Source organism: Palaemon carinicauda, chromosome 34 (assembly GCF_036898095.1).
Source record: "Palaemon carinicauda isolate YSFRI2023 chromosome 34, ASM3689809v2, whole genome shotgun sequence".
Lineage (NCBI taxonomy): Eukaryota > Metazoa > Arthropoda > Malacostraca > Decapoda > Palaemonidae > Palaemon > Palaemon carinicauda.
The window spans coordinates 77,366,814-77,393,346 of NC_090758.1; the positions used below are offsets into that span (position 1 = coordinate 77,366,814).

The 26,533-nt window shown below is 43.2% G+C and overlaps 1 long non-coding RNA gene across 1 annotated transcript in view; it reads left to right on the forward strand.

Moving 5' to 3' along the window:
• The window catches only part of LOC137626492 (uncharacterized), a 70,389-nt gene that overhangs the window by 16,081 nt on the left and 27,775 nt on the right, over positions 1-26,533 (forward strand). Inside the window, exons 2-3 of the long non-coding RNA XR_011041041.1 lie at positions 1,174-1,372; positions 22,095-22,273. This is a non-coding gene — a long non-coding RNA (uncharacterized lncRNA). The remainder of the gene's footprint in view (positions 1-1,173; positions 1,373-22,094; positions 22,274-26,533) is intronic.

Sequence of the window (26,533 nt, forward strand, 5' to 3'; positions counted from 1 at the left end):
GCGGAATGAGAGACTTTTTGCTCGTACAGTGTTGGTAAAGTTCCGAATTTAAACTTGCGGAATGAGAGACTTTTTGCTCGTACAGTATTGATAAAGTTCCGAGTTTAAACTTACGTAATGAGAGACCTTTTGCTCGTACAGTTCCGAATCTAAACTTGCGTAATGAGAGACTTTTTGCTCGTACAGTTCTGAATCTAAACTTGCGTAACGAGAGACTTTTTGCTCGTTCAGTATCGGTAAAGTTCCGAATCTAAACTTGCGTAATGAGAGACTTTTTGCTCGTTCAGTATCGGTAAAGTTCCGAATATAAACTTGCGGAATGAGAGACTTTTTGCTCGTACAGTTTTGATAAAGTTCCGAATTTAAACTTACGTAATGAGAGACCTTTTGCTCGTACAGTTCCGAATCTAAACTTGCGTAATGAGAGACTTTTTGCTCGTGCAGTTCTGAATCTAAACTTGCGTAATGAGAGACTTTTTGCTCGTGCAGTTCTGAATCTAAACTTGCGTAATGAGAGACTTTTTGCTCGTTCAGTATCGGTAAAGTTCCGAATCTAAACTTGCTTAATGAGAGACTTTTTGCTCGTTCAGTATCGGTAAAGTTCCGAATCTAAACTTGCGTAATGAGAGACTTTTTGCTCGTTCAGTATCGGTAAAGTTCCGAATCTAAACTTGCGGAATGAGAGACTTTTTGCTCGTACAGTATTGATAAAGTTCCGAATTTAAACTTACGTAATGAGAGACCTTTTGCTCATACAGTTCCGAATCTAAACTTGCGTAATGAGAGACTTTTTGCTCGTACAGTTCTGAATCTAAACTTGCGTAATGAGAGACTTTTTGCTCGTTCAGTATCGGTAAAGTTCCGAATCTAAACTTGCGTAATGAGAGACTTTTTGCTCGTTCAGTATCGGTAAAGTTCCGAATCTAAACTTGCGTAATGAGAGACTTTTTGCTCCTTCAGTATCGGTAAAGTTCCGAATCTAAACTTGCGTAATGAGAGACTTTTTGCTCGTACAGTATCGGTAAAGTTCTGAATTTCAACTTGGGTAATGAGAGACTTTGCTCTGACAATTTGATCTTAATTTGAAATCTTGTCCCAGTATTAGGAGCTTTGATCTTCACAGAACAATTATTGGAGCATTGCATAACTATTTTATTATTTTTCTAATTTCAGACTTAAAAATGAGACAAAGATTAATGGATTGGAAGTCATTTTGTACCAAAATTCGACCAAGATTAAAAACAAAACAATGCCCCAGATGATGTCTTCAGAAGGGTATACCATCGCAGCTGTTTAATGAACCCTTGTCCTCAGTGTTGCAGTTGAAGCCATGTGTAATTTTTGCTGGAATCCGAATGGCAAAACTACTTCCGTAAGGTATAAAGATTTTACAAAATTGCATCTAGATTATATTGAAAGATAACAAGGAATTATTGTTTGCTCCTACTTGAATACGAACCATTGTATGATTTCATTGAAGCTGGAAATCTAGGCTGTTAGAATTATAATGAAATGTCGGTAGTTACTAGCAGGCGGCGGGGAAGATGTGCGCTATTGCTGTTCACCGAACAGCCCCTTTGATTTCAGCCATTAATGCGTAGTAACGCACTCTCGTCGCCATAATCCACACTTGGCGGAACTCAATTCCTTTGCTTTTTATTTTCAGTGTATGTAAAGTTTATGAACATTGAATAAACTGAATGTAAACATGCAGACCTTCCCTGAAGTTTCCGACCGTAGCTGTGTGACATTCATGAGAAGGTTTTTGGTTGATCCCCATTTCTTGTCCATCCTAAAGGGGGTCATAATTTCTCACAAGCTTCTACCTGTGAGGAGTGTAAGGAGTGGTCGGTTTCCCAGTAACATGCATACAGCAGGAAAAATGAAGAAGTCTAAGCACAATTCCTCTCCTTTGGGGTCTTCCTCTAAGTCTAAGAAGTCAGCCAGACCTCTTCTTCCTACACCTGGTACCCTGCCCTCGGATCTTTCACCGTCATTCTCATCTGGTGGTGGTGCGAGGATGGGTGATGGTCTTTATGAGACTTCAGGACAAGTTCTTGAGGGGGAAGCTTGACTTGTCTCCCCTAGAGAGACTACGGGACTTCCTTCTCAGAGTTCTATAAATCTTTTTCAGAGGTTGACGCTGGAGACGACGCCTTGAGGACATTATGATTATCTTTGGTTTTGGAAGGTATGCCTTCCAGGCAGAGACTGATGTCGGCTCTTGCCAGCTCGTGGAAAGGGAGGACTGCTTTAGTTGCACCTGTGGGCGTCGCCCTTATGTCTGAGGATCTTGTTGCCCCGACAAAATCATTCTCTAGAGCTGTCTGTCCTTTGAGACATAAGAAGGATGTCTTTCCCTCTGCCCAGAGTTCTAAGGAACTCGCAAAAGAACATTGTTCTCTGCTGGATCATCCTTCACTTGAATAGAAAACACATAAATTGACCTCTTCGGATGATGAACATCATCGAGATTCAGAGCATCCACAAAGTGTGCCACTGCGCGATCACACTTTTTCTGGGGATTCTTCCTCTTTGCATGCCTATGAATACCAATTATATCTCGCTTTTAACAAACATTTATAAGACTTCAAACTTTACTCTGTTTCTGGGTGTCAGCACAAACAAGATGATGAGCATTCTGTGTCTCACCAACACACCTTGAAGACTTGATCAAATGAATAGGATCCTGTCTATGCTCGAGCCTTTGCACGACAACGTTTGAACACCCAATTGTTTATAAACTCCCACCTGTTGCTAGCGAACGAGTGCAAGACTTCGGTCTTTCTCCCAAGTTCGCATGCTCCTTAACACGTCAGCACACACAAGACTTTGAACATGTTGTGACTCGCCAGCGAGAGCCATCTCGCCCAGTTGCTAAGCGTGCAACTAGTCTGGTATTGACAGATGATGAAAGAGTGCTAGAGTACACTCGCGGCCAGGATTTAGTGATCGCTACGGTTATTGCACTATCTTGCAATCATGGCCAGGATAGAGTAATCGCTTCTGCGAGCACATGATCTTACTATCGCAGTCGTGCTTAATTCTTTTTAGATTCCTCAAAGGAAATAGAATTATTGGAAATTATTTCAGTACTCATATGCCAGGGGAAGTGCCTTCTCCAGTACAGTTGGAGACTAGGCAATTTTGTGCCTAGCAAACAGCTTTATGAGAAACTTCCTCTTTTTGACCATCGCTGGGTTCAAGAGAAACGCTGTATTAATAAGAAGTGCTTTGGAATTGGGCATAAAAGACTCTCCAATAAAGCTCCAACCCCCAGAGAGACCTCCAACCTCGCTCAGTATGAAAGAGCATATTTACCGGGAGGTGAATGGATTCCTGAGTCCTCTTGGGCTCAGGTCCCCATGTCACGGACTACAGGAGCCCGCAGAGGATCGATAACGTCAGAGCGACTGTAAATCATGAATCCTCGACACACTCCTTTCTCAGAGGGAGCACAGGAGAGACAGAAGGATAAGAAGATAACCAAAATAGACAGTGAAACAATAGATTAGGATTTACATGAATCCGCCTTGTAATCTGATTTTATTATCCTCAAACTATTTAAAATGCTAGGAATGATCAAGCTGATGTACTGTTAATAAGATACAGCATAGAAAAATATCAACTAGAATAAGAAATTTCATAACTCATGTAGTTTGAAGGTCCAGAATCCACAGTTGTGCTGTTACAGGGTTTTAAGACAGAAGGTAAGGGGCATTTTTGCTATTGTGTAGTGTAATAATGAAGAATACTCCAGTATGATGTTAATTTAGACATTCTGTGGGAGTACTGATAACAAGACCAATAGTGGAAGCTTTCAATGGAAGTAAAATTTGTGATAAGTGGCAAGCAGGATATCTTGTGATGATATTCTAAGTCATAGATGCCATTATTTAAAGAAAGTTTATTACTTCATTGATTAAATCCATGTAGAAGGTAAAGATTCAGGAATGCTACTAACACTGCAGGGATATGAACAACGGAATTTTACTGTCCTCGGGGGGAAAATGTCTGAGGGAGTCTTGCTGTCTGCAAACGAGTGGATTACGTTTGTCCCGGGGTAATATTGTGAGACCCCGTTTTCTGTATATCTCGCATAGCTACCGTAATTTCCAGGTATTTTTCATAACATCAGGATCTTATGTTAGAGTTGTATTTTAGGTGAACTGTCTGAAACGCAGCTTTTAATGTTTTAGATGCCTACTTACATTTGACTTAATGGTGTTAAAATACCTACAAGGTTTGTACTTTCATGTCCATGTGTGTCCCTACAGTTACCAGTCAAGTTGTAAGATCCCATTTTCCGTATATCTCGCATAGCTACCGTAATTTCCAGGTATTTTTCATAACATCAGGATGTTATGCTAGAATTGTATTGTAGGATAATTGTCTGAAACACAGCCTTAAATGTTTTAGATGGAGACTAACATTTAGGAATAGGACTACAAGATTTATACTTTCATGTCCAAGCGACTGTAATTTGTACTCGACTTTATTATCTTTTACGGCTTGGTGACCGTAATATCACTTCTTTAACGTCATGATATCTGTTTATAAAACGGTAAATGTCTGGCAACATTTACTCCTTAAAATTTGCCGTAAGCAAATTTTCAATATTTAACTTAGCCGGTGATTATATAAGCTGCAGCTCTGCTGCTCGACAGAAAACTCTACGTTAAAAATCCGCCAGCGATCGCTATGCAGGTAGGGGGTGTACTTCAACAGCGCCATCTGTCGTGCAGGTACTCAGTACTCATTGTAAACAAAGAACTCAATTTTCTCTCTGTCGTGCCACCGGCAAGACCTACTAATTCGCTGTTGCTAACTGGATTGGTTTTCACAACTATTTGGTGAAGTACACGTTTCTAGTTTTGAACTTTCGCTGTGCAGGCTTTCTCTTCAATAAATCCTTGCATTCTTTTTTTGATATCGGATTATTTGTTGATGACTTTGGATAGTTTTTGAATTCCCCTTTGACCAATTCAAAATGGCTGACCTTTCTCAAGTCCCTAAATTCAGGAAGTGTAATGCTAGGGACTGTTCAAGGCGTCTTCCGAAGGCCTCTATCGATCCTCACACCGTTTGTTCCAATTGTCGGGATAAAACCTGTCAATTGGAAGATCGATGTGAGGAATGCGTTGGGCTTTCGGAATTCGATTTTATCGAATTCCAGAAATATACACGTAGGCTAGAGAGAGATAGAGTCAGGAGAAGTTCATCTCGTTCCGTTGATTTTTCCTCTCCTCATGCCCCACAACCTATTCCTTCCCCTGTAGTGATTGCTCCTAATCCCCCTTCTGGCACTCAGGAACCTTCGATGGCAGATATGATGCGTGCCATCCAAGCTCTGGGTGAGAGAGTCGAGTGCTTGGCTAGTGACCGTAACCAGCTCATGACGGACGTCAAGGAGCTGAAGTGTAAGAGTGCAGTGGGAAGTGATAAAGTGAGTGATAGTGTTGTGGATAGTGTTGCGTTTGAGGGTTCGTCTGTTCGTGCCTGTCGTCCTCCTAGTCCGGGACCTCTTGCAAGCTCCCAAGTCCAGGGGAGAAGCAATGTCGTACGACCAAAGGGTTCGAGAGGCTTTAATCAGCGAACAGACGTTCCCTCCGTGGTTTCGGGCGTATCTACCCAAGATTGCCCCACCCACACAGAGACGAGAGAGCCCATTTATTCCTCGTCTGCGGAAGAGGTTTCTCGTAAAAAACCATGGACCAAGGTCTCACGACCTCTTAAGCGCAAGCCGGTCCCTTCCGCGCAAGTCCAACGGCCCAGTTGTAGCCACTGGGTCAGTTCGGACTCGCTGCAGTCTTCCGATGACTGCTCACCTCCTAAGAGAGGCAAAGCGGTACCGCCTCAGGCAGTCACACCGTCTGTCGCCGCACCTGCTCCTGTAGACCCTAAGTGGTCTTTGCTGCAGACCATGCAGTATCAGTTAACGTCTCAGATGCAGGACTTTCATGCGGAGAAGGTTGAAGCTGCACCAACCTCTTGCCTACAACCAACCACGGTTGTGCGTCCTGTGGACGCTGAGGCAACCTTCTTGCGCACTCCAGCTGAGAGAGTCCCGCCACCCATGCGTTCCAGTGTACCCTGCCAGCCACATGTTGACGTTCAGCGACGCACGGAACCTTCCGTTGATGTTCGCGAGGTACAACAACCGTCAAAGTTGTTTTGTTTTGACGCGGTGCTTCAACCTCCGCAACCCAGTGTGGTTGCCTCTGCTCGCCCACATCAGACTAGACAGTCTGGAGTAGACGCTGTGCGTCCCCGCGCTGCTATGGTTGTTGCCAGCTCACAGACTGGGCAACAGTTCCATGACGTTGCGTCCGGTTCAGTCACGCGTGCACCCGTGCGACCGGACTCAGCTGACCAGCCGATACCTACTCCTTTGCCGCTTCCTCCTCAATTCTCGGATGATGGACTCTCTGATGATGACGATGCGGCACACGTTGATGAACCACATTCGGACCTTGACGAACCCAAGACCACGCAACCCTCTTTGGACTTTAGAAAAGTTCTTGCTCTGTTCAAAGAGATGTATCCGGACCAGTTTGTGTCTGTGGCTCCACGCTCTCCTCCGTCAGAGTTTGCGTTAGGTACGCAGTCATCCTCGCCTGCCTTTACGAAACTCGTCCTCGCACGCTCGTCCAAGAGAGCTTTACGAGTTTTAGGAGATTGGATGCAGTCCAAAAAGAGTCTAGGGAAGACAGCCTTTACGTTTCCCCCTGCTAAACTCTCTTCCAGATCGAGCGTCTGGTATGCCACGGGAGAAGTTCTCGGCTTGGGAGTTCCTGCCTCTGCCCAGGGCGACTTCTCAAGTCTTGTAGACTCTCCCCGCAGGCTAGCCATGAGACGCTCTAAGATATGCTGGTCACCTTCGGACCTAGACCATCTGTTGAAAGGAGTATTTAGAGCCTTCGAGGTCTTCAACTTTTTGGACTGGTGTCTGGGAGCTTTGAGCAGGAAGATCTCCCCTTCTGACAAGGAATCTTCCTTGCTCATCATGTCCTGCATGGACAAGGCCATACGTGACGGATCTAGTGAGCTTGCTGCTTCGTTCGTATCCGGGGTCCTCAAGAAGCGTGAGAACCTTTGCTCTTTCCTGTCAGCTGGAGTGACACCGTGTCAAAGATCAGAACTTCTGTTTGCTCCTCTCTCTAAGTGCCTTTTTCCAGAGGACTTGATTAAGGAGATTGCTGCTTCTTTGATTCAGAAGGACACCCATGACCTGGTTGCGTCCTCTGCCCGCAAAGCCACCCCTTTGCCTACCTTGTCAAGACCCAGGATGGACACTCCAGCGTCCAGATTTATTCCGCCCTTTCGTGGCAGAGCCTCCAACAGAGGAGGTGCTCGTGCCGAAGGGAGACGTGGGAAGAAGAAAGGAACCAAGTCCTTTAAAGGCAGAGTCTGACTGCCACCTTCTTCAGACAGCAGTGGGAGCCAGACTCAAGAAATTCTGGCAGACCTGGGAGAAGAGAGGCGCAGATGCACAATCTGTGAAGTTGCTCAGAGAGGGGTACAAGATCCCGTTTGTACGAAAACCCCCTCTAGCAACGTCTCCCATCGATCTCTCTCCCAGGTACAGAGAGGAAGACAAGAGACGAGCATTGAAACAGGAGGTGTCTCTCTTGCTAGAAAAGGGAGCGGTAGTCAAAGTCCTGGACCATCAATCCCCGGGCTTCTACAACCGTCTCTTCTTAGTGGTAAAGAAGACAGGAGGGTGGAGGCCGGTGCTAGACGTCAGTGCGCTGAATGTCTTTGTCACAAAGCAGACGTTCGCCATGGAGACCACAAAGTCCGTTCTAGCAGCGGTCAGAAAGGAAGACTGGATGGTCTCTTTAGACCTAAGGGACGCATACTTTCACGTCCCCATCCACCCAGACTCCCAACCTTTTCTGAGATTCGTTTACGAAAAGGTTGTCTACCAGTTTCAAGCCCTGTGCTTTGGCCTAAGCACAGCTCCTCTTGTGTTTACGAGGCTGATGAGGAATATAGCCAAATTCCTTCATTTAGCGGACATCAGAGCCTCCCTCTATTTGGACGACTGGCTTCTAAGAGCTTCTTCCAGTCGTCGCTGTCTGAAGGATCTAAAGTGGACTCTAGATCTGACCAAGGAATTGGGTCTCCTGGTCAATATGGAAAAGTCTTAACTGGTCCCATCCCAAACTATTGTGTATTTAGGGATGGAGATTCACAGTCAAGCTTTTCGGGCTTTTCCGTCGGCCCCCAGAACAAGTCAAGCCCAGTTATGCATCCAGAACATGCTGAAGAAGGAACGATGTTCAGTCAGACAGTGGATGAGTCTGATAGGGACACTATATCATCCCTGGAACAGTTCGTTTCGTTAGGAAGACTACACCTCCGTCCTCTTCAATATCACCTAGCTGTTTACTGGAAAAAGGACAAGACGCTAGAAGCGGTCTCGATCCCCATTTCCGAGAAGATGTAGTCTTCCCTGACTTGGTGGAAGGACAGTATCAGCCTCAGAGAGGGTCTGCCCCTGGCTGTTCAGACTCCCAACCACGTTCTCTTCTCGGACGCATCGGACACGGGCTGGGGCGTGACATTAGACGGTTGGGAATGCTCGGGAACTTGGAACTCGAGTCAAAGAACATTGCATATCAACTGCAAGGAGCTACTGGCAGTTCATCTGGCCTTGAAAAGCTTCAAGTCTCTCCTTCAAGGCAAAGTGGTGGAGGTGAACTCGGACAACACCACGGCTTTGGCGTACATCTCCAAGCAAGGAGGGACCCACTCTATGACGTTGTACGAGATCGCAAGGGACCTCCTCACCTGGTCAAAAGATCTAAACATTTCTCTAGTAACGAGGTTCATCCAAGGCAACTTGAATGTCATGGCAGATTGCCTCAGTCGGAAAGGACAAATCATTCCAACAGAATGGACCCTACCCAAGGATGTGTGCAAGAGACTGTGGGCCACATGGGGCCAGCCTACCATAGATCTCTTCGCAACCTCGATGACCAAGAGGCTCCCAATATATTGCTCACCAATCCCGGACCCAGCAGCAGTTCATATAGATGCCTTTCTACTGGATTGGTCACATCTAGACCTATATGCATTCCCCCCGTTCAAGATTGTCAACAAGGTACTGCAGAAGTTTGCCTCTCACGAAGGGACAAGGTTGACGTTAGTTGTTCCCCTCTGGCCCGCGAGAGAATGGTTCACCGAGGTACTTCGATGGCTAGTGGACGTTCCCAGAACTCTTCCTCTAAGGGTGGACCTTCTACGTCAGCCACACGTAAAGAAGGTACACCAAGGCCTCCACGCTCTTCGTCTGACTGCCTTCAGACTATCGAAAGACTCTCGAGAGCTAGAGGCTTTTCGAAGGAGGCAGCCAGGGCGATTGCTAGAGCAAGGAGGACATCCACTCTTAGAGTCTACCAGTCGAAGTGGGAAGTCTTCCGAAACTGGTGCAAGTCAGTATCAGTATCCTCGACCAGTACCTCTGTAACTCAAATAGCTGACTTCCTTTTATACCTGAGGAAAGAAAGATCTCTTTCAGCTCCCACTATCAAGGGTTACAGAAGCATGTTGGCATCAGTCTTCCGTCACAGAGGCTTAGATCTTTCCAACAACAAAGATCTACAGGACCTCCTTAAGTCTTTTGAGACCACGAAGGAGCGTCGTTTGGCTACACCTGGTTGGAATTTAGACGTGGTACTAAGATTCCTAATGTCAGAAAGGTTCGAGCCACTACAATCAGCCTCCTTTAAAGATCTCACTTTAAGGATCTTTTCCTGGTTTGCTTAGCCACAGCTAAAAGAGTCAGTGAGATTCACGCCTTCAGCAGGAACATCGGATTTTCATCTGAAACGGCTACATGTTCTTTACAACTTGGTTTTCTAGCCAAAAACGAGCTACCTTCTCGTCCTTGGCCGAAATCGTTCGATATTCCAAGCCTATCAAATATGGTTGGAAATGAACTAGAAAGAGTCTTATGCCCTGTTAGAGCTCTTAAGTTCTATTTAAGACGAACTAAACCTTTACGAGGACAGTCAGAAGCTTTATGGTGTTCTGTTAAGAAACCATCTTTGCCTATGTCAAAGAATGCCTTATCCTATTTTATCAGACTGTTAATACGAGAAGCTCATTCCCATCTGAGTGAGGAAGACCAAGCTTTGCTGAAGGTAAGGACACATGAAGTTAGAGCTGTCGCAACTTCAGTGGCCTTTAAACAAAATAGATCTCTGCGAAGCATAATGGACGCAACCTATTGGAGAAGCAAGTCAGTGTTCGCGTCTTTTTATCTTAAAGATGTCCAGTCTCTTTACGAGAACTGCTACACTCTGGGACCATTCGTAGCAGCGAGTGCAGTAGTGGGTGAGGTTCAACCACTACATTCCCCTAATTCCATAACCTTTTTAATCTTTCTCTTGAAATTTTTTTATTATTGTTTTTGGGTTGTCCGGAAGGCTAAGAAGCCTTTCGCATCCTGGTTGATTTGGCGGGTGGTCAAATTCTTTTCTTGAGAAGCGCCTAGATTAGAGGTTTTGATGAGGTCCTGTAGTATGGGTTGCAACCCTTGATACTTCAGCTCCTAGTGGTCGCTCAGCATCCTAAGAGGATCGCGAGGCTCCGTAAGGAAGACGTACTTAAAAAGGCAGAGTAATTGTTCAAGTCGACTTCCTTACCAGGTACTTATTTATTTTATGTTTGTTATATTGATAACTGCTAAAATGAAATAAAAAATCCTTAGCTCATAATAATGTAAACATTTATTGCTGGTCTCTACCCACCCCCCTGGGTGTGAATCAGCTTATATAATCACCGGCTAAGTTAAATATTGAAAAATGTTATTTTTATAATAAAATAAATTTTTTAATATACTTACCCGGTGATTATATATTAAAGGACCCTCCCTTCCTCCCCAATAGAGACGCAGTGGACCGAGGAGAAAATTGAGTTCTTTGTTTACAATGAGTACTGAGTACCTGCACGACAGATGGCGCTGTTGAAGTACACCCCCTACCTGCATAGCGATCGCTGGCGGATTTTTAACGTAGAGTTTTCTGTCGAGCAGCAGAGCTGCAACTTATATAATCACCGGGTAAGTATATTCAAAAATTTATTTTATTATAAAAATAACATTTTTAAAGCGTAGGTCATTTGAACTATAAGAGTATTTAGCGAATATCGCGCCAAAATTCCCGGAAGCCGCCATTAAGCTGAACACATGCAGTATTCTCTCCGCGCTATTTTCTTTTTTCTTCGTAATATTGGCAACGACTCTTTCAATCCACAACGGGCTAATAGCTCCAGTTACCTCCACTCCTAAATCCAAAGGCAATCGTCTGTGCTTTTCTTTTTTCTTCGTAATAATGGCAACGAATCTTTCAATCCACAACGGGCTAATAGCTCCAGTTACCTCCACTCCTAAATCCAAAGGCAATCGTCTGTGCTTTTCTTTTTTCTTCGTAATATTGGCAACGAATCTTTCAATCCACATCGGGCTAATAGCTCCAGTTACCTCCACTCCTAAATCCAAAGGCAATCGTCTGTGCTTTTCTTTTTTCTTCGTAATAATGGCAACGAATCTTTCAATCCACAACGGGCTAATAGCTCCAGTTACCTCCACTCCTAAATCCAAAGGCAATCGTCTGTGCTTTTCTTTTTTCTTCGTAATATTGGCAACGAATCTTTCAATCCACATCGGGCTAATAGCTCCAGTTACCTCCACTCCTAAATCCAAAGGCAATCGTCTGTGCTTTTCTTTTTTCTTCGTAATATTGGCAACGAATCTTTCAATCCACATCGGGCTAATAGCTCCAGTTACCTCCACTCCTAAATCCAAAGGCAATCGTCTGTGCTTTTCTTTTTTCTTCGTAATAATGGCAACGAATCTTTCAATCCACAACGGGCTAATAGCTCCAGTTACCTCCACTCCTAAATCCAAAGGCAATCGTCTGTGCTTTTCTTTTTTCTTCGTAATATTGGCAACGAATCTTTCAATCCACATCGGGCTAATAGCTCCAGTTACCTCCACTCCTAAATCCAAAGGCAATCGTCTGTGCTTTTCTTTTTTCTTCGTAATAATGGCAACGAATCTTTCAATCCACAACGGGCTAATAGCTCCAGTTACCTCCACTCCTAAATCCAAAGGCAATCGTCTGTGCTTTTCTTTTTTCTTCGTAATAATGGCAACGAATCTTTCAATCCACAACGGGCTAATAGCTCCAGTTACCTCCACTCCTAAATCCAAAGGCAATCGTCTGTGCTTTTCTTTTTTCTTCGTAATAATGGCAACGAATCTTTCAATCCACAACGGGCTAATAGCTCCAGTTACCTCCACTCCTAAATCCAAAGGCAATCGTCTGTGCTTTTCTTTTTTCTTCGTAATAATGGCAACGAATCTTTCAATCCACAACGGGCTAATAGCTCCAGTTACCTCCACTCCTAAATCCAAAGGCAATCGTCTGTTCGCATATGAATATGACTAGCTGACCGTTCGTGTCCTCAAGAATAAATTGAAGAAAGACTTTCAGTAACATGTTCATACATAGCAAGGTTTTGGGATTCTCTATCTTTCAAAAGGAACTGAATATATCTTTCACAGTCGCTGGCTTCTCTCATTTAGAGATGGGCACTTCAGAAAGTCAGAGGAGGACAATATAATAAGTTCTTAGATCCTCTGATCATTGCCTATTTTAGAGATGGAGGAGAAATATCTTCTTTGATAACCCTTTTACCCCCAAAGGACGTACTGGTACGTTTCACAAAACCCATCCCTTTACTGTACCCCCATGGACGTACCGGTACGTCCTTGCAAAAAAATGCTATAAAAAATTTTTTTTTCATATTTTTGATAATTTTTTGAGAAAATTCAGGCATTTTCCAAGAGATTGAGACCAACCTGACCTCTCTATGACAAAAATTAAGGCTGTTAGAGCAATTTAAAAAAAATATACTGCAAAATGTGCTGGGAAAAAAATAACCCCCTGGGGGTTAAGGGTTGGAAATTTCCAAATAGCCTGGGGGTAAAAGGGTTAAGGGCTGCTTTTATAGTCCTATACTGCATGGGAATCCTACTCTACAGGACCTTAACCCTTTTACCCCCAAGCTCTTTGGAAATTTCCAACCCTTAACCCCCAGGGGTTATTTTTTTCCCAGCACATTTTGCAGTATATTTTTTTTAAATTGCTCTAACAGCCTTAATTTTTGTCATGGAGAGGTCAGGTTGGTCTCAATCTCTTGGAAAATGCCTGAATTTTCTCAAAAAAATTATCAAAAATATGAAAAAAAAATTTTTATAGCATTTTTATGCAAGGACGTACCGGTACGTCCATGGGGGTAAAGGGATGAGTTTTGTGAAACGTGCCAGTACGTCCTTTGGGGGTAAAAGGGTTAACAAAGAAGATATTTCTCCTCCATCTCTAAAATAGGCAGTGAGCAGAGGTTCTAGGAACTTGTTATATTGTCCTCCTCTGACTTTCTGAATTTTCCATCTCTAAATGAAAGAAGCCAGGTAGTGTGAAAAACATATTCTGTTCCTTTTGGCTAATTGAGTACAGTATCCCAAAACCTAGCTATGTATGAACATGATACTGAAACTTCTTCAATCTATTCTCTTGAGGACACAAACGGTCAGTTAGTCATCTTCATATGTGCACAGACGATTGCCTTTGGATTTAGTGGAGGTAACTGGAGCTATTAGCCTCATGAATACTTGACTGGTTACTGTAAGGACACACATGAACATGAAAGTATAAATCTTGTAGTCCTATTCCTAAATGTTAGTCTCCATCTAAAACATTTAAGGCTGCGTTTCAGACAATTATCCTATAATACAATTTTAGCTTAAGATATTGTAAATATTGGCAATCTATCGCTGAAACATGTACTGTATGTCGTTGCCACTGAGCTGGAGGATGGATCAAAAACTAAATTTTGGAGTGCTTTCTTATCGGCCCGGGATGACAATACGAAAGCGCTCCGTAAAAATCTTATATTTCCTTCTCTATCTGATGATGTCAGCTTATCGACACACAAATTCCATCACTAGATACATACGAAGCAATACAGACAAGAGAGCTCCCCCTTCACCAATATAGTTCATTCACTATGATTCCAATTAGCTGACTGCCTCCTCCGACTATCTCTCTCTCTCTAACAGCAACAACTCATGACCCTGACGTCACTGTGACGTCACGTTTCTTCAATTATCCCTAGGCGTAAAATGAGCAGGAATAACAATGATTGTCATTGTCTATGACAACTTTGAGGAGGAGAAAAGGGAGACAAACAACTAGAAGCCAAAGAGATAAAGTGGGTAGTTCATCACTCTGTGAGTATATATACAGGTGGCTGGTACCAGTAGCCACCCCCTACTCAGGCTCTGGGTAAGGTTGCCACCTCGCACCAAAAAGTTTAATTGGCTATCTTCCAGCTTTGCCAAAAGATATATCCATATTTAAATAAATGAAGATTTGTATTAGTTAGGGGAAAATACAAATTATCTACGAATTTTTCATATTTACTTGTGCTTATCATAAACAAATCTCTTCTTGTTTTTCTCACAATCTTCTCTATATATTTATACAGTACAGTATATCCATCCTTTCTAATAAAGGGATTTTGACAAAGGAAAAATCTATTTCTATGAAAACGAACGCGTTTGGATATCACGATGCTAGAAGAGGAATGGTGGGAGATGCGTGGATGGTGGTGGTGGTGGGGGGCAGTAGCCGGGGTAGCGGGCAGTAGTCGGATGTAGAACAGCACCTTGTAGTACATATACCAAGGCCCTTCCCCCAATTTTGGCGGGTAGCCGACATCAACAAATGAAACAAAAACAAAAAAGGGGACCTCTACTCTCTACGTTCCTCCCAGCTTAACAAGGGACTCAACCGAGTTCAGCTGGTACTACTAGGGGGCCACAGCCCACCCTCCCCTGTTATCCACCACAGATGAAGCTTCATAATGCTGAATTCCCCTAATGCTGCTACCTCCGCGGTCATCTAAGGCATCGGAGGCAGCAGCAGGGCTTACCGGAACTGCGTCACAATCGCTCGCCATTCATTCCCATTTCTAGTACGCTCTCTTGCCTCTCTCACATCTATCCTCCTATCACCCAGAGCTTCCTTCACTCCATCCATCCACCCAAACCTTGGCCTTCCTCTTGTACTTCTTAAATAATAAAAAGAAAACCTCTAACTAATCATGTTCCTCCAGCTTACAGACAATACTGTAATGTAGATATATTGAGTCTGTTCATCTAGTACGGTTTATTATAAAACCCATTGCTATAGTCACTAAATCGTTTAATTTAGTCTAAAGGAATCTATTTTTGAGTGAATTTCCATACATAAGTGGATTGGAATTACAGTATATGTAAATGTCTTTTATATAGGTAGTAGGTTGGCCAGGGCACCAGCCGCCCGTTGAGATACTACCGCTAGAGAGTTAGGGGGTCCTTTGACTGGCCAGACAGTACCATATTGGATCCTTCTCTCTGGTTACGGTTCTTTCCCTTTGCCTACACATACACCGAATAGTCTGGCCTATTCTTTACAGATTCTCCTCTGTCCTCATACACCTGACAACACTGAGATTACTAAACAATTCTTCTTCACCCAAGGGGTTAACTACGGCAATGTATTTGTTCAGTGGCTACTTTCCTCTTGGTAAGGGTAGAAGAGACTCTTTAGCTATGGTAAGCAGCTCTTCTAGGAGAAGGACACTCCAAAATCAAACCATTGTTCTCTAGTCTTGGGTAGTGCTATAGCCTCTGTACCATGGCCTTCCACTGTCTTGGGTTAGAGTTCTCTTGCTTGAGGGTACACTCAGGCACACAATTGTATCTAGTTTCTCTTTCTCTTGTTTTGTTGAAGTTTTTATTGTTTATATAGGAAATATTTATTTAAATGTTGTTACTATTCTTAAAATATTTTATTTTTCCTTGTTTCCTTTCCTCACTGAGCTATTTTCCCTGTTGGGGCCCCTGGGCTTATAGCATCCTGCTTTTCCAACTAGGGTTGTAGCTTAGCATTTAATAATAATAATAATAATAATAATATGTTCAACATATTGCATTGATTTTATGTAGTTTAAGAAATGTTTTATATTCTTGTTGCCTAAAGGAATATACATACATACATACATATACCAAGGCACTTCCCCCAATTTTGGAGGTTAGCCGACATCAACAAATGAAACAAAACAAAAAAAGGGGACCTCTACTCTCTACGTTCCTCCAGCCTAACAAGGGACTCAACCGAGTTCAGCTGGTACTGCTAGGGTGCCACAGCCCACCCTCCCACCCTCCAGGACGAGGGGGCTGGGAACCCCCTCTCCCATATCTACATCCTGTGAGACATCAACTAAAGGAATATATTCATACTAAAATAGAGCCTGTAGAATGAGGCTTTTAATAAAGATCAATTAAAAAAGTATTTGATTGCATTTTAAAGTTATAAGAATAACAGTTGGCCCACTGGTTGATTTCCTTTGAGAGAACATTTAGTTTTGAATATCTGAAGCTATTGTTTTTTCCCCTCCACAGGGAACTTCCCCAAAGATTATCTCAGAAGTTCAGAGCGTATTTAGGTTCCACTTTTCAAATCTGAGTGACGCATCCATCATGTCTTCGGAAGTTTGCCCGGAAGAGCATATTAATCTTTACGCGAGTTACAGGCTGCTTCTATAGTTTATCATCTCAGAGTGTAAACGAGACTCAAACACTATCACCTTCCATGAACAAGATGATGAACATTGTTGATATTGTTATTGTTGCTACATATATTCGCAAAGGCATAAGTCCTGCTGCTGCCTCCAATGCCTTATATGACTGCGGAGGTAGCAGCAGTAGGGGATTTAGCATTATGAAGCTTCATCTGTGGTGGATAATGTGGGAGGGTGGGCTGTGACACCCTAGCAGTACCAGCTGGACTCGGTTGAGTACCTTGTTAAGCTGGGAGGAACGTAGAGAGTAGAGGTCCCCCTTTTTTGTTTTGTTTCATTGTTGATGTCGGCTACCCCCCAAAATTGGGGGAAGTGCCTTGGTATATGTATGTATATGTATAAGTCCTGTGTGGTAATACCAACCCATTTGATGTCTATTATCATCAACATATGAAATAAGGAAGAAAAAAGCCTAAATTGGAACCCTTGTCATTTTCAAGCTCCAGGATAGTCACGGTTTGTGGAGATAAATCCTTCCTTTCATTAATTTTATTCAAGATGTAGTACTACATACAGTAATTTAAACAGAGTATTAGTTATAAGGAAAGTGAAACAAGTGGATATTAGATCTTTTGCCTTTATTTGGAGCACTCTCAAGCAAATTACATACAAAAGCATAATACAATTTGTCTGCAGATTCAAGTTTTGGTAGATTCCTACCTGTGTCGTTGCTTTCAATTTAGGAAACATTACACTTAAAAAGTGTAACACTTTTTCACCATGTACCATGTTTTCAAGGCCAAACTTCATATCTTCTTTGTCTACATCTTTTCCCACTTCTATGTGGGGTCGATGTTTCTAGTCAGCTTTCTCCATCTACCTCTGTCCCACACCTCATCACCGGTTAATCCCTTTGATCGAAGGTCATCCTTGATACAGTCCACCCACCTTCGCTTTGGTCTCCCTCTCCTTCTCGTTCCCTGTACCTCCATTTCTATCACTCTCTTCCCAATATACTGTTCATCACTTCTCATGACATGACCGTACCACCTCAGTCTACTGTCTTGCATCCAATTTGGGAAACATTACACTTCAAGAGTACAACACTTTTTCAGCATGTAGCCTACCATGTTTTCAAGGCCAAACTTCATATTATGTATATATAATAAAGTATTGGGCCAAGAACACTACCCTGAAGTACACCAGTGGTACATTCCTGTACCCATTCATAGTGGTGCCCTTCAGCAATTCCTCTTTGTATTCAGTTACAAATTGAACATTTTTACTAATAAATGATCTCTTTCATGACCTGTTTGTGTAAGACATAAAACAAAGTCCTCATGATTGTTATGATCAAAATAATAAAATACTTAAGCCAAGACTGATCCTGTGAGCATTAGTAATAATTAAAAGACTGAAAAATCGAGTGCAATGCTCATGACACGAAGAGGTCGAGAATTTTCAACTTTTTGGGCTTCTCTTATGAATTTAGTATATTATACCTAGCCTCTTAAAGTTTATTGTACTAGACTTTGTATTTGTGAAGCATGAAAAGTTGTTTCATAGATTTCTCTTATTTCATTTAGCTAGACTTTATTTGTGTCTTTGAAACATGAGAACCTTCCTCCTTTACGTAGAGGAGATAACACCGGAGCTGGAGAATCTGGCTGTTAAAAGTTTCATGACGAGGTGTAAACAGGTTGCCGGAAGCCTCGGGCTTTTGCTTGCTTACTGAGAAGTCACTTTAATATCTGTAGTGAGAACAAACGTTCTTCCACTGGCCGTAGATTTTGGCGGTTAATTGCTTTCAAGCGTATTTACTTCTGTACTCTTGGACACCTGTTCCCGGTAATGATGCTAATAGCATCTTGAGACATTGTCCTTACGTCTGGGATATGGTTAATTATAGCAAGTCTCACGCAACTCGAACGGGCGGCCAATATGCCGCCCTTAAGTTGGACTTCTCCAAAGTCGTAAGGAACATGTTCTTCCTGAAGCTATGCTGTATCCTTCTTTGGATACACGTGCTCCCGAGCAATGCGTTTCCGACCGACTGCAATTGAATCCATGCTCCCTGACTAGATTAGAATGGTGAATGCCGGACTTTAACCCTTTTACCCCCTAAGGACGTACTGGTACGTTTCACAAAAGCCATCCCTTTACCCCCATGGACGTACCAGTACGTCCTTGCAAAAAATTGCTATAAACATTTTTTTTTTCATATTTTTGATAATTTTTTGAGAAAATTCAGGCATTTTCCAAGAGAATGAGACCAACCTGACCTCTCTATGACAAAAATTAAGCCTGTTAGAACAATTTAAAAAAAAATATACTGCAAAATGTGCTGGGAAAAAAATAACCCCCTGGGGGTTAAGGGGTGGAAATTTCCAAATAGCTTCGGGGTAAAAGGGTTAACTGTAATCAGCTCGCTTTTTAGTGGCTTGAGCTTGCTGAACAACCTCACCCCTGTGGAGAAGACATGCTTAATGCTCAAGAGTGAATTCATGGTCTCGCCTGAGCGCACGTTATCATCGGAACGCTCGCTCTCACGTCATCACCCGATTATGCTATCTCTTTAGAGCATGTGCATATCTTTAGAGCATGTGGTAGCATGGCCGCACGTGCACACCTGAAGGTGCATGTAGGATGAGTAGCCTTGCTAGGTCCCTTGGGGTAGTTTGTAGCACTACGGCCAAGCGTCCTAATTTGCTTATTATCGCTCCGACTGTTATCTTGTATAGAATAAAAACGTTTGGAAATGGTCTACGGATCTTAAATATGTGCTTAAACGCACACTTTTATGTTTTTTGCCGAAAACCCTAAATTACCTGAAAATTTGTGGCTCGAGTTCTTACTCCGGCCACAAATCTTCTCGCTCCCGTAGTAGGTAAGGGGGGGCTCCGGGGGGGGGGGGGGCAAAGCCCCCCTGGGTAAGGATACGGCTTTTAGCATAGGTTAGGTGGGTTTTTTAAGTTAGCTTCTCCCGCCAAAATCGTTTTTAGAACGACGGCCACAGTTCAGAATATTCCAGTTTTCTACGAACTCGATTTTAGAATGACGGCCACAGTCCACCCCACTTTATAATATTCCCATTTTCTATGAATTAAAACGGATCTGGCCGTCCCCCTACAAAGGCTCCGTCCCTTGCATGTGCTCAGCCTATTAGGTGTTTAGAACAGATGGATTGGCTAGCTTCAAGGGCTCACCTTTAGTGTCGCTCATACCAAATGTTGGAAGCGGGTCTCGTCCCTTCACCCTTAAGGTTCTTGCTAAAACCCAGAATACATTTGTTCTCGATTCTAGGATTCATGTGTCTCAGATCGCAAGCCTTAGAGAGGTAAATGACAATCTTGATCGGCTACTTTTGGGTTCTGTGAGGGGCCTTGACCGCTACCTTCAACGTACACAAACAACTCGACCTCACCTGCAGCTCCTTTTCTTCAACCTGAGGAGAGTGAAGAAGGAGGTGAGTAAATACAATCTTCTCTTAGCTGAGGGAAGTCAATTCACCACCCTCACCTCCTGGTCAGGGTAAAACTCATGATGTCAGGGAATAACAATGACCCAGTTATTCCGTAAGGATCCCTGTTGTAGAGGTGCTCCAGGGAGGCGCGTGGAAACTACTGATGATATTTACTGCCCATTACACGCGGAATACAGTAGACACACAGGTCCATCGACGCCTTTATGCTAGGACCTATAGTAGCTACACCGCAGATGGTATAGCTCCCTTGTCTCCTTTAAATGGAAATTTTAACATTGGATTGAGAATGGAGGTTACTTGTTAGACTGGGATGAAAGTGAAGATTGACCAACTCTTTCCTTCGACTGGCCTCTTCCCTTCTGTTGGAGCACAGCATCAAAAACCCTGTCAGGTGGAATCTATTTATTTGCACGCAAGCCCTTCTGTACTTTACCGGTAGCTTTTGTGTTTTAACCAGACAGCCCCATTCATATTCATATGTCTCATGGGTAAAACCATGCAAATCCATTGGTGTAAGTATGTCTTATTTTTACAACACAGATTTTCTGTGTTTGATTTTCTCTTTAGCTATGGTAAGCAGCTCTTCTTGGAGAAGGACGCTCCGAAATCAAACCATTGTTCTCTAGTCTTGGGTAGTGCCATAACCTCTGTACCATGGTCTTCCACTGCCTTGGGTTAGAGTTCGCTTGCTTGAGGGTACACTCGGGCACACTGTTCTCTCTTGTTTCTTCTCCTCTTGTTTTGTTAACGTTTTTATAGTTTATATAGGAAATGTTTATTTCAATATTGTTGCTGTTCTTAAAACCATTAATTTTTTCATTGTTTACTTTCCTCACTGGGCTGTTTTCCCTGTTGGAGCCCTTGGGCTTATAGCATCCTGCTTTTCCAACTAGGGTTGCAGCCTAACAAATAATAATAATAATAATAATAACATCCTTTGTTGCACGGGCCGTGAACCTGCTGATACTGTCAAACCACCGGTGCACTTAAAAGTCCGAGTTCTTGGTAACTCGGGTGGCCTTCCTCCCACCTAAGGAGGAGGTTCCTATGTAAAGAACAAAGGTTTGTATATGACCCAGAGCAAATGACAAATTTGGAGATCATTCATAACTTTTGTAGCTATGTAAACCTGGGTCCTTCACTCATACTTTCCCACCATCACCAAACCCCCTGGAAAGTCAAAGCTGCATTTAACCCTTTTACCCCCAAGGTATTTGGAAATTTCCAACCCTTAACCCCCAGGGGCTTATTTTTTTCCCAGCACATTTTGCAGTATATTTTTTTTAAATTGCTCTAACAGCCTTAATTTTTGTCATATAGAGGTCAGGTTGGTCTCATTCTCTTGGAAAATGCCTGAATTTTCTCAAAAAATTATCAAAAATATGAAAAAAAAATTTTTATAGCATTTTTTTGCAAGGACGTACTGGTACGTCCATGGGGGTAAAGGGATGGCTTTTGTGAAACGTACCAGTACGTCCTTTGGGGTTAAAAGGGTTAAAAGTGACTACTCAGTGGGCAAGCAGAGGGTTGGCGCTTCCCCACTCCCAGCGAGGTAATTGCCGGCCACCTGTTTACACCTCGTCATAAAAGTTTTAACTGCTGTGGTTTCCAGCTTTGCCACTATCTCCTCTGTGTAAAAGACTCAGGGTTGTATAACTTTGATGTACTGAGATATGGAGAGCGTCGAGATGATATCACGACGCGACCAGAGAACTTACTGAAGGTCGAGACCCAAGCTAACATGCGGCCTGCCTCGAGATTGCCCTCAGGGCACGTATCCATCTGCATAGGCCTATCACCACAGAAAACGGGAGTAGGGTAAACTACAAAAAACTCTGGTCGGTTGAGAGGAGGTTCCAGGTAACTCTTAAGAAAGTAGTTCTCGGTAAGTATGTTAGGAAAAATACAAATTACCAATAATTTGTGATATTAATGTTATTTTGAGTCTAAAGTTGAGGGTTTCTTCCAGGTTTAGATGAATTGGAAGGATAAAAATGGCCCAGTCACACCATTCCAAAGGAGCCAATATTTCGGAACTTTGCTAGTAGTACTTAAGGCCTCCCTCCGTGCGTGTCGAGCTGTCCAAGAGTTACTCCCATGACAAGCGTGGTGCTTTTCTTTTATCTCTAAAAGGAAAATTCAAGTACGGTACTGTATCTGACGAATATTGGGTTACTGAGTGTATTCTATAACTATAGTCAATTTCTTTTAGCGATGCAGATTGGCACCGACTCGCAGCGCTGCCCTTTTAGCTCGGAAAAGTTTCCTGATCGCTGATTGGTTGGACGAGATAATTCTAACCAATCAGCGATCAGGAAACTTTTCCGAGCTAAAAGGGCACCGCCGCGTGTCGGTGCATAATTCTAACCAATCAGCGATCAGGAAACTTTTCCGAGCTAAAAGGGCACCGCCGCGAGTCGGTGCAAATCTGCCTCGATAAAAGAAATGGACTATAGTACATCTTCCTGTTGGGTAATATTTACTTAAGTTGGTATTTTTTCTTAACCTTTTGAGCCCCATGCCCTCTCTTTGGACAGTACTTAAACTTCTTTTAGCATAAAAACTATACAAAATAGGACTTTAAAATATTTATTATCTTATAGCAGAGTCATTTTACTTACCAATGGTATATAATTTTATATTTTTCAATATTAAACTTACCCGATAATCATGTAGCTGTCAACTCCGTTGCCCGACAGAATTCTATGGAGGGATACGCCAGCTATCACAATACTAGAAGGGGGTGTACTTACCAGCGCCACCTGTGGCCAGGTACTCAAGTACTTCTTGTTGACACCTCCTCAATTATTCCTCTGTCGTGCTTCCGGCAAGACGTTCGGGGATACGCTTATGTTCTTGGAGTATTTTCACGACTTTGGTGAAGTATTTCTCTTTGATTTCGGCTGTCGCTTTACTGGAAACTTCTATATTAGCTTAGTTAGCTTTTGGAATTAATTTGATTAATTATGGTGACGAAGAGAGTATGAACTCTCTTTCACCTTTAAATGGCCGACCCTTCCCTTAGACGGAAGTGTTGGTGTCTAAGAGAGTATAGACTCTCTTTCTTAATTTTGCTTAACAAAAGTTATAGATTTATTTTATATCTCTCCGCCTCTTATAGGCCTCTTCGATTAACTTCCTTTTATTATAAACTTATTAAAATTAATTTTTATATTTGTTTATATTCGACCTTCCTAATAGTAGGCGGTCTTTTCTTGGTACCGAAGTTAATTAACATTGAGCCCGTCATTTTGGTTTTACCTGTTAACATATTATGCTATTTTAATGTCTTTGAAAGAATTTCTTTGATAGTCTCGTACTGTTTTCAAAGTTGAACTAACGTTTTGTTTTGTCTCTGCAGTTGTTGACGTTCAGAACGTTCAACTTGCGCTCTATCGTTACGATAGAGAAAGAATTTTCACGGTTTCACGTTGCAGTAAGAGTAACCGTGTCTAGCGTTTTGTTCATTCTTTCTTAACTTAATGGTTTTAATCCTAATAAAGGAACTTTTCATTTTGGGAAATATTTCAGTTTTTTCCTTTAACAATTATATGTTTTAACGATATATATGATTGGGCTCTTCTCTCAGATTCTAAGTAGAGAGAGAGAGAGAGAGAGAGATAGAGACGGAGGGAGAAAGAGGAGGATAAACGTTTCATTCAAGCGAGTAACGTTGTTATCGTTTTTGCTCTTCTCCCTAGTCTCTTTAGGGGAAGAAGGTAAACGTTTCTAGAGTGATCTAGTGTTTAGTCTCTTTCCAGCCACTGAATTATCTATCTTTCATTAGATTTTTCTGTTACATTGTAATTCTGTTTTCGCAATTACTAACTTTTGAGAAAGGATAGAATTGCGTGTTTCAGGTACAAACCACTTAAAGTTTCGAGTTCAGTGAAATAAGTGCAAACAGAAAATCAAAGTGATAAGTGATTAGCGCAAATTGTGTCAGTGTTGTGCGTGAGGGTACTTCTGTGCGCGCCAGTCGTCCTCCCAGTCCGGGACCTCTTGCAAGCTCCCAAGCCCAGGGGAGAAGCAATGTCGAAGGACAAAAGGGTTCAGCAGGCCTTGATCGGCGCACAGAAGTATCCTCGGTGGTTGTGGGCGTGTCTTACCGAGACCGTCACTCCCACCCGCAGACGATTGAGCCCTTATTTTGCTCGTCTGCAGAAGAAATTTAGGGGAGAAAACGCTGGTCTCAGGTCTCAAGACCTCTTAAACGTAAAGTCCAGACCTATGCCAGACGTACGAAGTTAGAGTTCATCAACCCGGATGCAGTCATTGGGTTAGCTCTGACTCTCCTCAGTCATCTGTTGAATGCACTCCGCCTAAGAGGAGTAAGGTTCTGCCGCAACAGATCTCTGCTGTTAAGGCTTTACCTCAGCAGACCTTAGTGTCTGCCGACCCCAAGTTGACTCTACTGCAATCCATGCAGTCATAACTTTCGGTCTTGATGCGTGAGTGTCGGGCTGAGAGTGTTGCGCCTCCGCCTCCGCCTACACTCCCTCCACCTGCGCTCGCTCCGCCTGCGCTCGCTCCGCCTGCGCTCGCTCCGCCTGATCGCAGTACCACCTGCCAGGCGTACGATGTTGAGCCACGTTCTGAGTTTGCTGTTCCCAGTGGTGTTCAGCCTCCGCCTTCCTTAAGGCAACCTTTACAATGGGATCAGGAGGATTATACCTCTCTTCCTCCGCCTCCACTTGCTGCTCCACCAGTGATGCAACTCTCGGTTGAGGTACAACAACCTCTCCCGTCCATGAGTCAGTCTCCTCAGCTCTCGCTGCAGCGAGCTCAACCCTCCACAAGGCAAGCACCACTACACCTTAGCCTTGCGCCTCAGGAGCCTCAGCTTGCGAGACATTTACCTTGTTCTGCGCAGCCTCTACCTCATCGCGCTCCGCTCACACCACAGGAACAGGAACTTGCTACTCCGCTTCCGCCCACCGCTCAGCAAGCGCAACCCTTGGGTTCAACCACTCATGCTAGGAGTCAGCCTCCTCCACCCATGCGCCTACCTTCTGCTACTTCCTTTGATCAGCCTTTGCAGACTGAGCCTCAGGTGTTCCCTCAACAGAGTCTTGAAGAGGAAACCACAACTATTGTTGTTCCAGCTCGTTCTGACTCTGCTGTTCAGCATACCTTACCTCCATTTTCAAACCTTATGATAATGGAGGTTATTTGTATTACTTATAAAAATATATTTGTATTCCTTGCAATATATTTTTAACAATATCGCAAAATATGGCAAAAATATGAATCATGAGTTATGAATGTAAGGTAAATATTATGTTGATATTAAAACCCCATGCAAGCATGCATAAAGCACTCTAGCACTGGTCATGGAATTTCTGAGAAATGTTAAACGCCATGCACACGCTCTGCCTACCTTACAGCATGCTCTACATACAGTATGCTCTGCTTACAGCATGCTCTGCATACTACATGCTCTGCATACAGCATGCTCTGCATTCAGCATGCTCTGCATACAACATGCTCTACATACAGCATGCTCTGCATACAGCATGCTCTGCATACAACATGCTCTGCATACAGCATGCTCTGCATTCAGCATGCTCTGCATACAACATGCTCTGCATACAGCATGCTCTGCATTCAGCATGCTCTGCATACAACATGCTCTACATACAGCATGCTCTGCATACAGCATACTCTGCATACAACATGCTCTGCATACCTTACCGCATGCTTCTCAGTCACACATCTTTGGTTGTTGCCAACTCACTAGACTGTCAAGCAGTTTCATAACGTTGCCTTCTAGTCTGCTGCTTTTGCACCAGTGAACCCTCACTGAGAGAACTTAGCTTTTCTAGGATATGGTCCCTGTAGATGAGAAAGTTCTTTTCTCCCTCCTTCTGATATTCCCTTGAGGACTCTGTCATTTGGAGGGAGCCTTTAGCTGCATAGCCTCCTATGGACTTTTATTTAAGCATAACATGCTTCCAGGGAAGGTAATGGTTCCACTTCAGTCGCTAATCCCGTCTGTTACCACACCTTCTCCCATAGACCTTGAGCTGTGTTGCAAGACATGCAGTCCAAGCTTAGTCCTTGTTAGAGGATTTTTTGTTTACGGAGTCAATGTGTCACGGGGAAGACGTTCAACAACCAACAGAAGTGACTTGTTGTGACGCAGTGCGGCAACCTCAGCAACCCGATAAGGAGTTGTCTGTACGACCCAGACAGTCTAGACAGATTCGGGTTGTCACTGTACTTCCTCGCTTGCCCATGATTGACAGTTCACAGACTGTGCAGCAGTACCATGATCTTGTGTCCGGCTCCGTCAGACGACTGGCTTTTAAGAGCTCCCACAAGTCGTCGCTGTCTGGAGATTTTCAAATGGACTATGGATCTGACCAAGGAACTGGGCCTCCTGGTCAATTTTGAGGAGTCTCAGCT